Source organism: Oncorhynchus mykiss, chromosome 25, assembly GCF_057628025.1.
Source record: "Oncorhynchus mykiss isolate SJ-2025 chromosome 25, ASM5762802v1, whole genome shotgun sequence".
Lineage (NCBI taxonomy): Eukaryota > Metazoa > Chordata > Actinopteri > Salmoniformes > Salmonidae > Oncorhynchus > Oncorhynchus mykiss.
In genome coordinates this window covers 14,632,215-14,648,462 of record NC_143046.1, presented here as the reverse complement: position 1 = coordinate 14,648,462, position 16,248 = coordinate 14,632,215, and the positions used below count along the sequence as shown (strand labels likewise).

At 41.8% G+C, this 16,248-nt stretch overlaps 1 protein-coding gene across 1 annotated transcript in view; it reads right to left on the bottom strand.

Annotated features, from left to right (window-relative positions):
- The window catches only part of LOC110504632 (cysteine-rich transmembrane module-containing protein 1), a 29,179-nt gene extending 25,892 nt beyond the window's left edge, over nt 1-3,287 (bottom strand). The window contains exon 1 of the mRNA XM_021583396.3: nt 2,974-3,287. The gene's annotated coding sequence lies outside the window, so the exon portion shown is untranslated. The remainder of the gene's footprint in view (nt 1-2,973) is intronic.
- Nucleotides 3,288-16,248: the final 12,961 nt, after the last annotated feature.

Below are 16,248 nucleotides of genomic sequence, written 5' to 3'. Positions count from 1 at the left end.
CAACCACCCACAAAACACAATCGAAAACAGGCTACCTAAATATTAAATAAATAAATATTCTCAATCAGGGAAAACGATTGACAGCTGCCTCTGATTGAGAACCATACCAGGCCAAACACAGAAATAGAAAATCATAGAAAAACTAACATAGACAACCCACCCAACTCACGCCCTGACCATACTAAAACAAAAGACAAAACAAAGGAACTAAGGTCAGAACGTGACAATTAGTCTGATGCCAAGCTAAAATTACAATAAGAAGCATTTTACATCTGTGTTTACAAAACACAGCAACATATTTCTTATGTGTTTAATCTTTTTTTTCCTGCATTAATGAGACCCCTAAGTTGAACTTGCTAGTTAATCTAAGTAAGTGGCTGAATTAATATGGTGACATCATATCGTGTTAGCTTTCTGCCGTGTTGGCAAAGTCAAAGCTCTTTAGATTAGTTATTTGTACAGCTGCCACCGTCTTGATTTCCTTGCATTTTTTTCTCCCCTCCCCTCATCTCCGAGCAGAGCACAGGCCCGTTGCCCTAGCGACTACACACAGACAGTGTGTAGCCTACACATGCTGCTCCTGTCCTCATGCTGTTCTTCCTTCAGACAAGCATGCATCAAAACTTTGTTCATTTGCACAATGTCTCTCGTTCACATTCGCTTGTAAATGTCCAAACTCACCAAAAATGACATTCAGTAGCTCCTACCTATACATGTAAACTCAGCAAAAAAAGAAACGTCATCTCACTGTCAAATGCGTTTAGTTTCAGCAAATTTAACATGTGGAAGTATTTGTATGAACATAACAAGATTCAACAACAGACATAAACTGAACAAGTTCCACAGACATGTGATTAACAGAAATTGAATAATGTGTCCCTGAACAAAGGGGGGTCAAAATCAAAAGTAGCAGTCAGTATCTGGTGTGGCCACCAGCTGCATTAAGTACTGCAGTGCATCTCCTCCTCGTGGACTACACCAGATTTCCCTGTAACGCACAGCGTTGAGATTGCCTGCAATGACAACAAGCTCAGTCCGATGATGCTGTGACACACCTCCCCAGACCATGACGGACCTTACACCTCCAAATCGATCCCGCTCCAGAGTACAGGCCTCGGTGTAACTTCGACGATACACGCAAATCCAACCATCACCCCTGGTGAGACAAAACCGCAACTCGTGAGTGAAGATCACTTTTTGCCAGTCCTGTGTGGTCCAGCAACGGTGGGTTTGTGCTCATAGGCAACATTGTTACCGGTTATTTCTGGTGAGGACCTGCCTTACAGTAGGCCTACAGGACCTCAGTCCAGCCTCTCTCAGCCTATTGTGGACAGTCTGAGCACTGATGGAGGGATTGTGTGTTTCTGTTATAACTCGGGCAGTTGTTGTTGCCATCCTGTACCTGTCCCGCAGGTGTGATGTTCAGATGTCGATCCTGTGCAGGTGTTGTTACACGTGGTCTGCCACTGTGAGGATGATCAGCTGTCCGTCCTGTCTCCCTGTAGCGCTGTCTTAGGCATCTCAAAGTACAAACATTGCAATTTATTGCTCTGGCCACATCTGCAGTCCTCATGTCTCCTTGCAGCATGCCCAAGGCACGTTCAAGCAGATGAGCAGGGACCCCGGGCATCTTTCTTTTGGTGTTTTTCAGAGTCAGTAGAAAGGCCTCTTTAGTGTCCTAAGTTTTCATAACTTTGACCTTAATTGCCTACCGTCTGCAAGCTGTTAGTGTCTTAAAAAAAATTCCACTGGTGCATGTTCATTAACTGTGTATGGTTCATTGAACAAGCATGAGAAACAGTGTTTAAACCCTTTACAATGAAGATCTGTGAAGTTATTTGGATTTTTACGAATTATCTTTGAAAGACAGGGTCCTGAAAAAGGGACGTTTATTTTTTTGCTGAGTTTATAACTTTATGAGCTGGATTGCCTGTCTTTGCAATTTGTTTATTTTTGTTTGTGCTCATTAGCATATGTAGTTAGCAGCCTCCATTGAAATGCGCTATTACTTGTGCTTATTTTATTAGCATTCTGGTAGATGCCCAATGCGATTTCTTCCCTCTTTTAGCACCCCCTTGTGTACTAAACCGGTAATAGCATATATCTTGGTATGACAGAAGGACAGTATGACGACATTCTGGATACAGCCCAACCCTAATGTATGGTTCCAGGATTACACTGTGAGTGTTTGGTTCCAGTATATGGTGAGAGAATGGAACATACTTCTCTAACACAATAAGATCCCATTCCTAAATGTCCAGGGTTATAATAGTGAACTAGGTCTAGTAGAACCACAGCCAGCTGGGGCATAGATCACACTCATCAAGAGATGACTGTTGAAATGGAAAGAACTGGGATGATATTTCAACATTGTGTGATTGATAGTCTAAAATACGCTCTCAATTAGGGTTATTTTTCCTGCCACGTCCTTTATAGGCTAAATTTATAAGGCTTTGCTGTGTAATAGTCTATTATCAGGCGTTGTTGGAGGGTCTCATGTTAGCCTACAGTGTTGTTGCATTGATGACATATTAATGGAACAAAACACTTTACTCGCATCTTCGGCTTTATCAACAACTAACTGCTTTATACCATTTTTTTCTACAGCGTCGTATTTTGATAGACCTATTGTTGATTTGCTATGATAGCTTAACATTTTTAAAGTGGCCTAAATAAAAAAGAAGTCATTGTATCACGAATTCTATCATAGCTAATGATATGTCCGACACGACTTTCTCCCTTTCACATTCAATAGTGGCAATTTATATCAAAAAGTATTGTTGGATACAATGCTTCCGGAGAAACAGACCACTGCGTGCTCGCTACAACAAGACAATGATGGAATGATACAACACCTGCACAGGGCCACAGCCCAAGAACAACGATGTCGGGTTGCAATTGTCCAACAGTCCGCAACTTCGAGTTAGGCAATGTTCACAGACATATGGTGCTCAATAAAATAATATCACCTACCTTAAGAGAAATGATATCCCTTATCAACAGACAGTCAAGCTCCTCTTCAAAAAAAAACTCTTCGGCGTGATTTATATTGCTAATTTCTTGTCCTTTTTTTACCGCACTGAACGACCACCTCGTCTTAAAACTTAGTGCGTATCTCTCGGTTGTGTGGGAACCGTGACGTCATCCCGATGATGGTGCGAGGGGTTTGCATAGGGAAAGCACATTTCACTGGTTGACTGTGGTGAATTGTCGTTGTTTCACGGACCAATCAGGGCGAAGAGCGGTGAGAGTCTAGTGAATGGGACTCATGGAAAGTGGTGACCACTGATCATCTGACTTGCTTGGTCATGCATTATACATCACAGAAAGATGTGACGAAATACACAGAAATAGGACAGTGAATGTGTCTTATAATTTGAGCAAGTCATACTTATCCTTATCTAGCTTCTTTGATTGATTCATATTTATATATTTGTAACTGTATAAAAATGTCAATTTAACTAATACAGAGTCAACAAAACTTATAAAACTCTACAAAAAAAACAGACGTGAAATTGTGTTTATACAGCATAAATAGACTGAAGATAAAACTAGTGCTTTTTAGGCTACCACGTCATAGGTCCTGACATGGCCCCTCACACACATAATACTGTATCCATTAATCACATGATTTCATGATTTTGTGAATGGGTTTGATATAATGAACAACAGAGTGGCCTTATTCCCTGGTGTGGGACACAGAACATTTCCATGACAGATGCAACTCCTTCTTTCCACCAGCAGAGGTCAGTTTTCACTCACTTACTCTCCTCAGCTCCTGTACCAGTATTTTCTCTAGTGCCTAGCCCCTAGCACAATCTCTACTCTATCTCCATAACCCCTAGCTTTATATTTACTCTAGTTCCTAGCCCCTACCACTATCTCTACTCTAGCTCCTAGCCCCAAGCACTATCTCTACTCTAGCTCCTAACCCCCAGCACTATCTCTACTCTTGCTCCTAACCCCTCGCACTATCTCTACTCTAGCTCCTAGCCCTATCTCTACTCTAGCCCCTAGCACTATCTCTACTCTAGCCCCTAGCACTATCTCTACTCTAGCTCCTACCACTATCTCTACTCTAGCTCCTAGCCTAGCACTATCTCTACTCTAGCTCCTAACCCCTAGCACTATCTCTACTCTAGTGCCAACCCCTAACACTATCTCTACTCTAGCTCATAGCCCCGAGCACTATCTCTACTCTAGCCCCTAGCACTATCTCTACTCTAGCCCCTAGCACTATCTCTACTCTAGCTCCTAGCACTATCTCTACTCTAGCTCCTAGCACTATCTCTACTCTAGCTCCTAGCCCCTAGCACTATCTATACTCTAGCTCCTAACCCCTAGCACTATCTCTACTCTAGTGCTAACCCCTAACACTATCTCTACTCTAGCTCCGAGCACTATCTCTACTCTAATGCCTAGCCCCTCAAAATATCTCTATTCTAGCCCCTAGCGTTATCTATACTCTAGCCCCTAACGCCTAGCACTATCTCTATTCTAGCCCCTAGCACTACCTCTACTCTAGCCCCTAACCCCAAGCACTATCTCTACACTAGCTCCTAACCCCCAGCACTATCTCTACTCTAGCTCCTAACCCCTAGCACTATCTCTACTCTAGTGCCAACCCCTAACACTATCTCTACTCTAGCTCCGAGCACTATCTCTACTCTAATGCCTAGCATTATCTCTACTCTAGCTCCTAGCCTCTAGCACGATCTCTACTGTAGCTCCTAGCCTCTAGCACTATCTCTACTCTAGCCCCTCAAAATATCTCTATTCTAGCCCCTAGCGTTATCTATACTCTAGCCCCTAACCCTTAGCACTATCTCTATTCTAGCCCCTAGCACTACCTCTACTCTAGCCCCTAACCCCAAGCACTATCTCTACTCTAGCTCCTAACCCCTAGCACTATCTCTACTCTAGTGCCAACCCCTAACACTATCTCTACTCTAGCTCCGAGCACTATCTCTACTCTAATGCCTAGCATTATCTCTACTCTAGCCCCTAGCACTATCTCTATTCTCATTCCTGGTCTCTAGCATTATCTCTACTCTAGCCCCTAGCATTATCTCTACTCTAGCCCCTAACCATTTGCGCTATCTCTACTCTAGCCCCTAGCACTGTCTACTCTAGCTCCTAGCACTATCTCTACTCTAGCCCCTAGCACTGTCTACTCTAGCTCCTAACCCCTCGCACTCTCTACTCTAGTTCCTAACCCCTCACACTATCTCTACTCTAGCTCCTAGTCCCTAGCACTATCTCAACTCTAGCTACTAACCCCTAGGCTCCTAACCCCTAGCACTATAATTACTCTAGCTCCTAGCAGTACTGTATCTCTACTCTAGCTTCTAGTCCCTAGCACTATCTCTACTCTAGCACTGTCTCTACTCTAGCTCCTAGCACTATCTCTACTCTAACTCCTAGGCCCTAGCTCACTCTCTACTCTAGCTCCTAGCCACTAGCACTATATCAACTTTAGCCATTAACCCCGAGCACTATCTCTACTCTATTTCCTAGCCTCTAGCACTACCTCTACTCTAGCCCCTAACCCCAAGCACTATCTCTACACTAGCTCCTAACCCCCAGCACTATCTCTACACTAGCTCCTAACCCCAAGCAATATCTCTACTCTAGTGCCAACCCCTAGCACTATCTATTCTCCAGCTCCTAGCACTATCTCTACTCTAATGCCTAGCATTATCTCTACTCTAGCCCCTAGCACTATCTCTATTCTCATTCCTGGCCTCTAGCATTATCTCTACTCTAGCCCCTAGCACTATCTGTACTCTAGCTCCTAGCACTATCTCTATTCTAGCCCCTAGCACTATCTCTAATCTATCTCCTAACCCCTAGCACCATCTACTCTAGCTACTAGCACTACCTCTACTCTAGCCCCTAACCCCAAGCACTATCTCTACACTAGCTCCTAACCCCCAGCACTATCTCTACACTAGCTCCTAACCCCCAGCACTATCTCTACTCTAGCTCCTATCCCTATCTCTACTCTAGCCCCTATTCCTATCTCTACTCTAGCTCCTAGCCCCTATTCCTATCTCTACTCTAGCTCCTATCCCTACTCTAGCCCCTATTCCTATCTCTAATCTAGGTCCTAGCACCAACTCTAATCAGCAGCACTGTTGTCAGTGGTCCATAGATACACTAGTGTTCTAATCCAAACCCTTAAGTAGCACATTCACTAGATAACAGGCGGATTCATCTGCACAGGAGGTGAACACGTACTATAATACTTCATGACAGAAGTGACATTGTATTACATGAAACACCATGACCCTCACCAGATCAACCCACATGACATACTGTATGAGAGCATTATAGAACTTTACAACATTACTGTAGCAATCCACCCTTCGTCTTGCTATTTACTTTGTTCTTTTTTAACTTATTTAACCAGGAAATGCTTTTTTTACAGAAGGTTAGGAAGCTCTTCTGCGAGGGCCATCTGTTCTTTCGTGAGAGTCAAACAACATCGGCCTACATTATTTCTCAATGGTCTACATAGTTTACAAAATAATCTGTTTTCGTAATTAGTCTCAAGGTTTTTGACCCATTTTGCTATGAATATTTGTGTTCCTCTGGTTTATTACATGATGCAATGCAATCGCAACATACCTAAGTTATTGCTTTGTCTAGAGATAGGATCCATTTGATGTGAAATATCCATATTTAGTTAGCTTGATGTCTGTCTCAATACTGTCTGTTAAAACCTAGTTTCTTCCCAAAGCCACTGTATGAGACTGGGCAAGCAGCACTAATAACACCCAAGTCAATCTATTTCTACCCAGGCAGACCCAGCTTGTATCCCAAATGGCACCCTGTAGTGTACTACTTCTGAGGGCCCATAGGGCTCTGGTCAAAGGTAGTGCCCTATGTAGAGAATAGGGTGCTCTTTGGAACAAACCCTAGTGATCAATTGGTCCGAAAGAGAACGTGGGACAGCAGAGTCATAGAAGTAAACTATTAGATACTCTTACAGGGGAACATGCTGATGTGTGTGTGTGTGTGTGATACTTGAGCAGCTGTTTCTCCTTTCGCCATGGCGACTCAGTGGCATCAACATTGAGTGTGTGCATGTCTGTGTGTACCGGGAAGATGTACGAAAATAGCACCTCACCCCATCCGACCCTACAGGCAACCGGAGCAGGGTAGGGGTGTGAGGGGGGTCAGAGAGGTGAAGTCGCTATGGAAAAGGTCAATGGGACACATATTTACTTTCGCTCGGAACATATTTGCAGTGTGTGTGCGTGCGTGCGTGCGTGCGTGCGTGCGTGCGCGTGTGTGCGTGCGTGCGTGCGTGCGTGTGTGTGTGTGTAAATATGTATCTATTTTTGGTATTGTCCACAACAACTATTTCACTATTAACGGTTGTACAGTAGACCACCCATTCTGTCAAAATAAAAACAGGATCATGTTGGCAGTTGGTTAGAGACACCCTGTTTGTTTATCTCTGTCTGCATGCCCTCATAGTGTTGACAAAACAAGATGACCATTGTACTAGTTCTGCTCTGTCCCATAGGTCTCATCTTGTCATCCCATGTAAATAGACAGTACATAACCTTTGAAGACAACTGATATGAGTGTATCATACTGTAACTGTACCTTTTCACATGAGCTGTTTTCTGAGCCTACGCGGCGTCGTGTGGGTGTGTGTATGTCGTGTGTGTGTGTCGTGTGTGTGTGTCGTGTGTGTGTCGTGTGTGTGTGTCGTGTGTGTCCTCCTGTACCTTGTGGGTGTGAGCTGTAGGGTTACATTTTTAGTTTAGAGTACGTGCGTGTCGTGAGCTAGCTACATAAATAGATATAGAGTGAATGTCAGAGTTACCTTGACTGAGTCATGCATGCAGTCACCGTGAAGGTTCAGATATCCTGTCTTTTTGAGAGTATGTGGGTGTGTGTGTGTGCGTGCGAGCGAGAGAGAGAGTGCATGTGAGTGTGTGAGATGTTTACCGACCCTAAGCACACTGCCAAGACAATGTCCTTGAGTGGCCCAGCCAGAGCCCGGATTTGAACCCGATCGGACATCTCTGGAGAGACCTGAAAATAGCTGTGCAGCGACGCTCCCCATCCAACCTGACAGATCTTGAGAGGATCTGCAGAGAAGAATGGGGGAAACTCCCCAAATACAGGTGTGCCAAGCTTGTAGTGTCATACCCAAGAAGACGTGATGATGTAATTGCTGCCAACAGTGCTTCAACAAAGTACTGAGTAAAGGGTCTGTTTACTTTTGTAAATATGATATTTTATTTAAAAATGTTTAATAAATTAGCAAAAAATTATAAAAACGTGTTTTTGCTTTGTCATTATGGGGTATTGTGTGTAGATTGATGAGGGGGAAAAAAACGATTTAATACATTTTAGAATAAGGCTGTAAAGTAACAAAATGTGGAAAAAGTCAAGGGGTCTGAATACTTTCCGAATGCACTGTATATTAAAATTCAGCATACATCCGCAGCTTGAACCGTGAATACGATCTCTGTGAACGTTAGGAACATTGTCTTTAATAGGAGCATTGTCAACAGTGTAATGTGCTTCTCTACAGCACGACATGTATTGAATCCCCGTCTCAACCAATGAGACACAGAGTTACACACATAATCTTACTACCATACCTCATTTAGTCTGCACTGCTGTCAAGATGGATCATTCTCATCAACATCAAAACACTGCAACATTTTAGTGATTGATCACGTACTACACAGTTCATTATTTAGCTTGGTTGGTTAGTTAGTGTGTGTGTTGTCTCAGGACGGGTCAGTGGGTCCATGGGAAAGAAACAGCTGTACACTACAACCTGACCCATGAGGACCTGACTGACACTGACACACTGTCTCTCGCTCGCACGCACGCACGCACGCACACACACACACACACACACACACACATCACTCCACAGTCTTGCAGGGATCTGTGTCTACTACCATGGTATCAAACTGTGTATGAAGTCTAGCCTGGTCTAGACCTGTATCATGCTGTATGTGGAGGCTAGCCTGGTCTAGACCTGTATCATGCTGTATGTGGAGGCTAGCCTGGTCTAGACCTGTATCATGCTGTATGTGGAGGCTAGCCTGGTCTAGACCTGTATCATGCTGTATGTGGAGGCTAGCCTGGTCTAGACCTGTATCATGATGTATGTGGAGGCTAGCATGGTCTAGACCTGTATCATGCTGTATGTGGAGGCTAGCCTGGTCTAGACCTGTTTCGTGAATAATAATGAGTGAGAAAGTTAGACGCACAAATATCATACCCCCAGGACATGCTAACCTCTCACCATTACAATAACAGGGGAGGTTAGCATTTTATATCATACCCCCAAGACATGCTAACCTCTCACCATTACAATAACAGGGGAGGTTAGCATTTTTGAGGGTGTGTAAAATGTATGCCTTTGTAACTTTGTCACTCATCATTATTCACAATTCATCAGGACTATCCGTAATCCTGGTAGCATCCACATTAATGTAGAAGTGTTTAGAAACATATTCTATTCTTATTTACAATAAAAGTGACTCCAAAATGATACAGTACATTATTTACCATACATTTTTATTGGGCACAAAATAATCTGAAAAAAAACAATGTCACGGCCGTCTTCCTGGAAGGAAGAAGTGGACCAAAGTGCAGCGTGGTGAGAGTACATATTCCTTTCATTTGTAGAAAATGTAGCCAAGGAACCGATGCTTAACTTCGGCTATAACACCTCTAACAAAGTCAACTACCCACAAAACAACAGGGAAAGAAGGCTGCCTAAGTATGATTCCCAATCAGAGACAACGATAGACAGCTCTCCCTGATTGAGAACCATACCCGGCCAAAACAAAGAACTACAAAAACATAGAAAATAGAACATAGAATGCCCACCCGAATCACACCCTGACCAAACCAAAACAGAGACATAAAAAGGCTCTCTCAGGTCAGGGCGTGACAAACAAACAGCAAATGCATCCACGAAGTCACAAGCTTGATGTAGTCATTGAGTGCTATGAATATGGGACCAAATACTTACATTTGTATTACTTTAATACACATAAGTGAATTTTTCCCAAAACTTTTGGTCCCCTCAAATGTGAGGACTATGTACAAAAAGTTCTGTAATTTCTAAAGGGTTCACCCAATATGGATGAAAATACCCTCAAATGACAGCACTTTAATCATAGTCATTGTATAGTGTCAAATGATATAATGTTCTGGGGTACAGAGCCTGGGGTACAAGTCCCAATACATTTGGAGCGCACTGTAGTTTGACTGGTGTTGCTAATTTCAGTGGTTTCTGAGTCCCGCAATAAGAGTTTAGATCTGTGTAACTCTACACAGTTGTGTTCTGTGAGTGTCACCATTTCATGGGATTACAACCCATAGGTCAGGCTGTACAGTGCATATAATTACACCCCCAATGCAATTCTGAATTCAAATACATCCATTTTTGGGGGAGGGTCAAATTAAATAATAATTGTTTTTGTTTAATTTATATAACAACATTCCAAACATGATCTAGTCCAATTGTGGCATGATTCTACAATTTGTATCCGTTTGCATTAGTTTCAATTTCGGACTTTAATTTTGAAGGCGAACTGCCGATTCCACTATCATTTATTTTATTGTTTTTATTAACAACAAATAACAAAATATATAGTCATACTTTACAACACAGTGAATAAAAAAAATACTTTATACACAAGGGTATACACATTTAAACAAAAATACACAAGGGTATACACATTTATACAAAAACACACAAGGGAATACACATTTAAACAAAAACACACAAGGGAATACACATTTAAACAAAAACACACAAGGGAATACACATTTAAACAAAAACACACAAGGGAATACAGGCATTTAGGTTTTGCTTTGGTTTCCTTTTTTTATGGAGCACAGTTCCATTTTTAAAAAGTAATACTCTTGGCTTTTCTTTAGCCTACTTTCATTTATGTACAAAACATTTATCAATCATAAAAAATAGATAGTGTAGACTGTTCTGATCCTGATGATTAGATCAAAGTAAGACATCCATATCGTCAAGCTGTGCCCTAGACCTAGTTCATCAACGAAAAATACATGTGCAAGATCTGTCCCAAAAATCTTAGTACGAATCATTCAAAAAAACACACTTTCATCAATGTACGTTTTAAATCTTGACAGTACCTGATTAACTGGATAAATGAAGTTAATCATTTTAAAAGACACCACTTTCTATTGAAAAACCATACCGCTCTCCAATGAATGTTATTAAATGTAGAATTCCAGTATACTTTTGCAGGACTTGATAAGACCTGTAGGTGTTCACTGTAACTGAAATTCCATATTTATTCAAAAACATAATTATACAGTTGTCCATTTTCATGAAATAATTGTGTCATTACAAAATAACGTTCTCAAACCATCTTTGGAAAAATAAAGATGTATTCTTATATTTTATGTCTTTGTCATTCCAAATCAAACACCTATGAGGGGAGAAAGTATGTTTATACAGTATACAATTTACCAGGATAGTAACGCTTGCTTATGGATATTGGCTAATTTAAGAGACATTTTATTTAGTTCAAAGTTACATTTTATGAGAAATTCAATTCCACCAACCTTTTGAATAATATTCCAAATTCTATTCTTAAATTCAAGGGGTGTGAATACTTTCTGAATAACAAACAATTCATTTTTCAGAACTGGTTTGACAACAGCATTATCAACACTTATTGAGTGACTATATCATTATCCAGACTTTATGAGAACACACAACATTCCAATCAGTCCTGAGGAGTTTCAAATAATGGTTGGTACTGTGCTCTTCTAGGAGAATGCAGTATAGTGGTTCTCCAAGTGCAACCGTTGAGTCATTTCTAGCCTCAATTCTGCTTGAAGGAATTTAAATGTTTTAAAATCTAAATGTAATAACAATTATCTAAGAAAACTCTTGACATGTCACTATTCCTTCTGCTGGAATATACTGGAATGCAGCCCTAGGACAAGTGAACTGGAACAAAGTTTTGTTGCTTTCTAGCAAATATTATACATCTAATAAGGTGAAAGAAATATCATATGAAGTCATTCACAGAGTGTACCCAGTAAAGAGACCTTTACGGTACACATTTCAAATTTATATTAATGACAAATGTGGGTTTTGGTTGTGACCCAGAAACTCTTAACTTCTCATGTCAGAAGATTTTAGATTGATTTAGAATACTTTATGGGAAACCACTTTTAATGTTAATTTGGAAGACTGAAATGATGTTTTATTTTGACCCAACTCATATGCCCTTGATTTAATTTTAATTTTTAATTTGCTTATTTTTCTTGGAAGATTCTTTATTCATAAAATGAAGTTGGTTCAGAACAAAGGGCTCTTTAATTTGTTTAAGATCGTTAAGTTTGTGTACTTTTGTCTGTATATTTCTGTTTTTGTCTGGAGGCTAGTTGAGTCTGGCTGTTCTCATGTCTATCACCTCCAGATAATCTGTTTCCCCTGTAACCTTGATCCAGACCCAGGACACGTTCTACTGGGCTGTGCTTCCAGTACTCGACACGTTCTACTGGGCTGTGCTTCCAGTACTGGACACGTTCTACTGGGCTGTGCTTCCAGTACTCGACACGTTCTACTGGGCTGTGCTTCCAGTACTCGACACGTTCTACTGGGCTGTGCTTCCAGTACAGGACATGTTCTACTGGGCTGTGCTTCCAGTACAGGACACATTCTACTGGGCTGTGCTTCCAGTACAGGACACGTTCTACTGGGCTGTGCTTCCAGTACAGGACACGTTCTACTGGGCTTCCAGTCCACCTGGACCTCTTTAGAGCTATTCTATACTGAACAACAAAATAAACTCAACATCCAACAATTCCATTTAGTTACACTTCATATAAGGAAATCAGTCAATTAGGCCCTAATCTAAGGATTTCACATGACCGGCTGTGGCTCAGCCATGGGTGGGCCTGGGAGGACATAAGCCAATCTGAGTTTTTTCCCACGAAAGCGATTTATTAGAGACAGAAATACTTCTCCATTTCATCAGCTGTTCGGGTGGCTGGTCTCAGACGATTCCGCAGGAGCCGGATTCGGAGGTCCTGGGCTGGCGTGGTTACACGTGGTCTGCGGTTGTGAGGCCGGTTGGACGTACTGATAAATTCTCTAAAACGACGTTGGAGGCAGTTTATAGTAGAGAAATTAATGTTCAATTCTCTGGAAAGAGCTCTGGTGGACATTCCTGCACTCAGCATGCCAAATGCACACTCCTTCAAAACTTGACACACCTGTAGCATTGTGTTGTGTGACAAAACTGCAGACTTTAGAGTGTCATTTTATTAGCCCCACAGCTGCACCTGTGTAATGATCATGCTGTTTAATCAGCTTCTTGATATGTTACACCTGCCAGGTGGATGGATTATCTTGGCAAAGGAGAAATGCTCACTAACAAATTGTAAACCAATTTGTGCACAACATTTGAGAGAAATAAGCTTTTTGTGCGTATGGAACATTTCTGGGATCTTTTATTTCAGCTCATGAAACAATGGGACCAACACTTTACATGTTGCGTTTATATATTTTTTGTTCAGTATAGATTGAAGCATGATGCTGCAAGGTGGGATCACATTCTGCATGGGGCACATATGAATACTGATGGTACTGAATGAATGCTGACTTAACTGTATATGACAATATGATGCTGTTATAACGTACAGCTCAAACAAAGCATTAGCTACCAAATATCCTTATCATACATCTATTTAACTAAGACCCAAAACTGATCTATCATCAGCGTTGACTTAATTTAATTTGGAAATAATGAGAGCAATTTCCTTTTTAGGAAAAAAAAAAGCATTGTTCACCTACTAATGGGAGCCATATGTCGGGCAATGCATCCTAAATGTTAGTCCATAACTCTACCGTAAGCTGCAGCTAGAGGACACCATGCTCACGTGTTAACTTCTGTTCTGAGGAAGCTACAATAGAGGGGAGGCGTGGACCGGTGTGTGTGAGAGAGGGGTGGCAGTTTTAAATGATGCAACAAATTGAACCAACAGAAAGACCCAGACAGCATGTATGAAATCCATGTCGTTTCCTGCTTTCATTTCCTACAGCCAGGACTTCAAATAAAAACAACTTAATACAATTATGTTATACCCTAGTTCAGACAGTTTAGCTGATTTATGTTTTAAATAAACACCGGAGATGAAATATAGCTTACATCAATCTAAAAGCCAACCTCATCTGCTTTGCCCCACAACTGCACACGCGTCAACACGCGCTTTACTGCTGGGACTTGTTTAGGGTGTATTAGCTAGGTTTCCATCCAAACTAGGTTTGACTTTTCTCAATAGCTAGGTTTCCATCCAAACTAGGTTTGACTTTTCTCAATAGCTAGGTTTCCATCCAAACTAGGTTTGATTTTTCTCAATAGCTAGGTTTCCATCCAAACTAGGTTTGATTTTTCTCAATAGCTACGTTTACATCCAATTGGCGACATATTTTCATGTGAATATTCTAAAATCAGAGATGTGTTTCTATCAAAACTAATTTTTGCCGGTAAAAAGCTGTGCCTGGTGACATACTGCACATAAAAATACCTTTTGCTGTTAAATTCCCTTGTAACAAATAAAAAAAATACAAAGTTAAATGGGTTTCCATCGCATTTAACTCTACTGATGATTTTGTCACAACAAAATGTTGCGTCAGAGAGTAGTGAATTTGTCCACCCTGGTCGTGGCACAGGCGATCTAGCCTAAAGCGTGCACTCGCAGATACAGCGCAATATTATTTTTATTTGTCAAATGGCTGCCAAGCATCGATTATCATGTCATCAGAATAAGACCCATGATATTTATTGGAGAGGAGCTAAACGATATCATAACCGCCATCGATAAAAGACAGTACTGTGCAGCCGTCTTCATCGACCTTGCCAAGGCTTTCGACTCTATCAATCACCATATTCTTATCGGCAGACTCAGTAGCCTCGGTTTCTCTGATGACTGCCTTGCCTGGTACACCAACTACTATGCAGACAGAGTTCAGTGTGTCAAATTGGAGGGCATGCTGTCCGGTTCTCTGGCAGTCTCTATGGGGGTGCCACAGGGTTCAATTCTCGGGCCGACTCTTTTCTCTGTATATTTCAAATGATGTTGCTCTTGCTGCGGGCGATTCCCTGATCCACCTCTACGCAGACGACACCATTCTATATACTTCCAGCCCGTCCTTTGACACTGTGCTATCTAACCTCCAAACGAGCTTCAATGCATTACAACACTCCTTCCGTGGCCTCCAACTGCTCTTAAACGCTAGTAAAACCAAATGCATGCTTTTCAACCGTTCGCTGCCTGCACCCGCACGCCTGACTAGCATCACCACCCTGGATGGTTCCGACCTTGAATATGTGGACATCTATAAGTACCTAGGTGTCTGGCTAGACTGTAAACTCTCCTTCCAGACTCATATCAAACATCTCCAATCGAAAATCAAATCTAGAGGCGGCTTTGTATTCCGCAACATAGCCTCCTTCACTCACGCCGCCAAACTTACCCTAGTAAAACTGACTATCCTACCGATCCTCGACTTCGGCGATGTCATCTACAAAATTGCTTCCAACACTCTACTCAGCAAACTGGATGCAGTTTATCACAGTGCCATCCGTTTTGTCACTAAAGCACCTTATACCACCCACCACTGCGACCTGTATGCTCTAATCGGCTGGCCCTCGCTACATATTCGTCACCAGACCCACTGGCTCCAGGTCATCTACAAGTCCATGCTAGGTAAAGCTCCGCCTTATCTCAGTTCACTGGTCACGATGGCAACACCCACCCGTAACACGCGCTCCAGCAGGTGTATCTCACTGATCATCCCTAAAGCCAACAGCTCATTTGGCCGCCTTTCGTTCCAGTTCTCTGCTGCCTGTGACTGGAACGAATTGCAAAAATCGCTGAAGTTGGAGACTTTTATCTCCCTCACCAACTTCAAACATCTGCTATCTGAGCAGCTAACCGATCGCTGCAGCTGTACATAGTCTATCGGTAAATAGCCCACCCATTTTTACCTACCTCATCCCCATACTGTTTTTATTTATTTTATTTTCTGCTCTTTTGCACACCAATATCTCTACCTGTACATGACCATCTGATCATTTATCACTCCAGTGTTAATCTGCAAAATTGTAATTATTCGCCTACCTCCTCATGCCTTTTGCACAGTGTATAGACTCTCCTTTTTTCTACTGTATTATTGACTTGTTAATTGTTTACTCC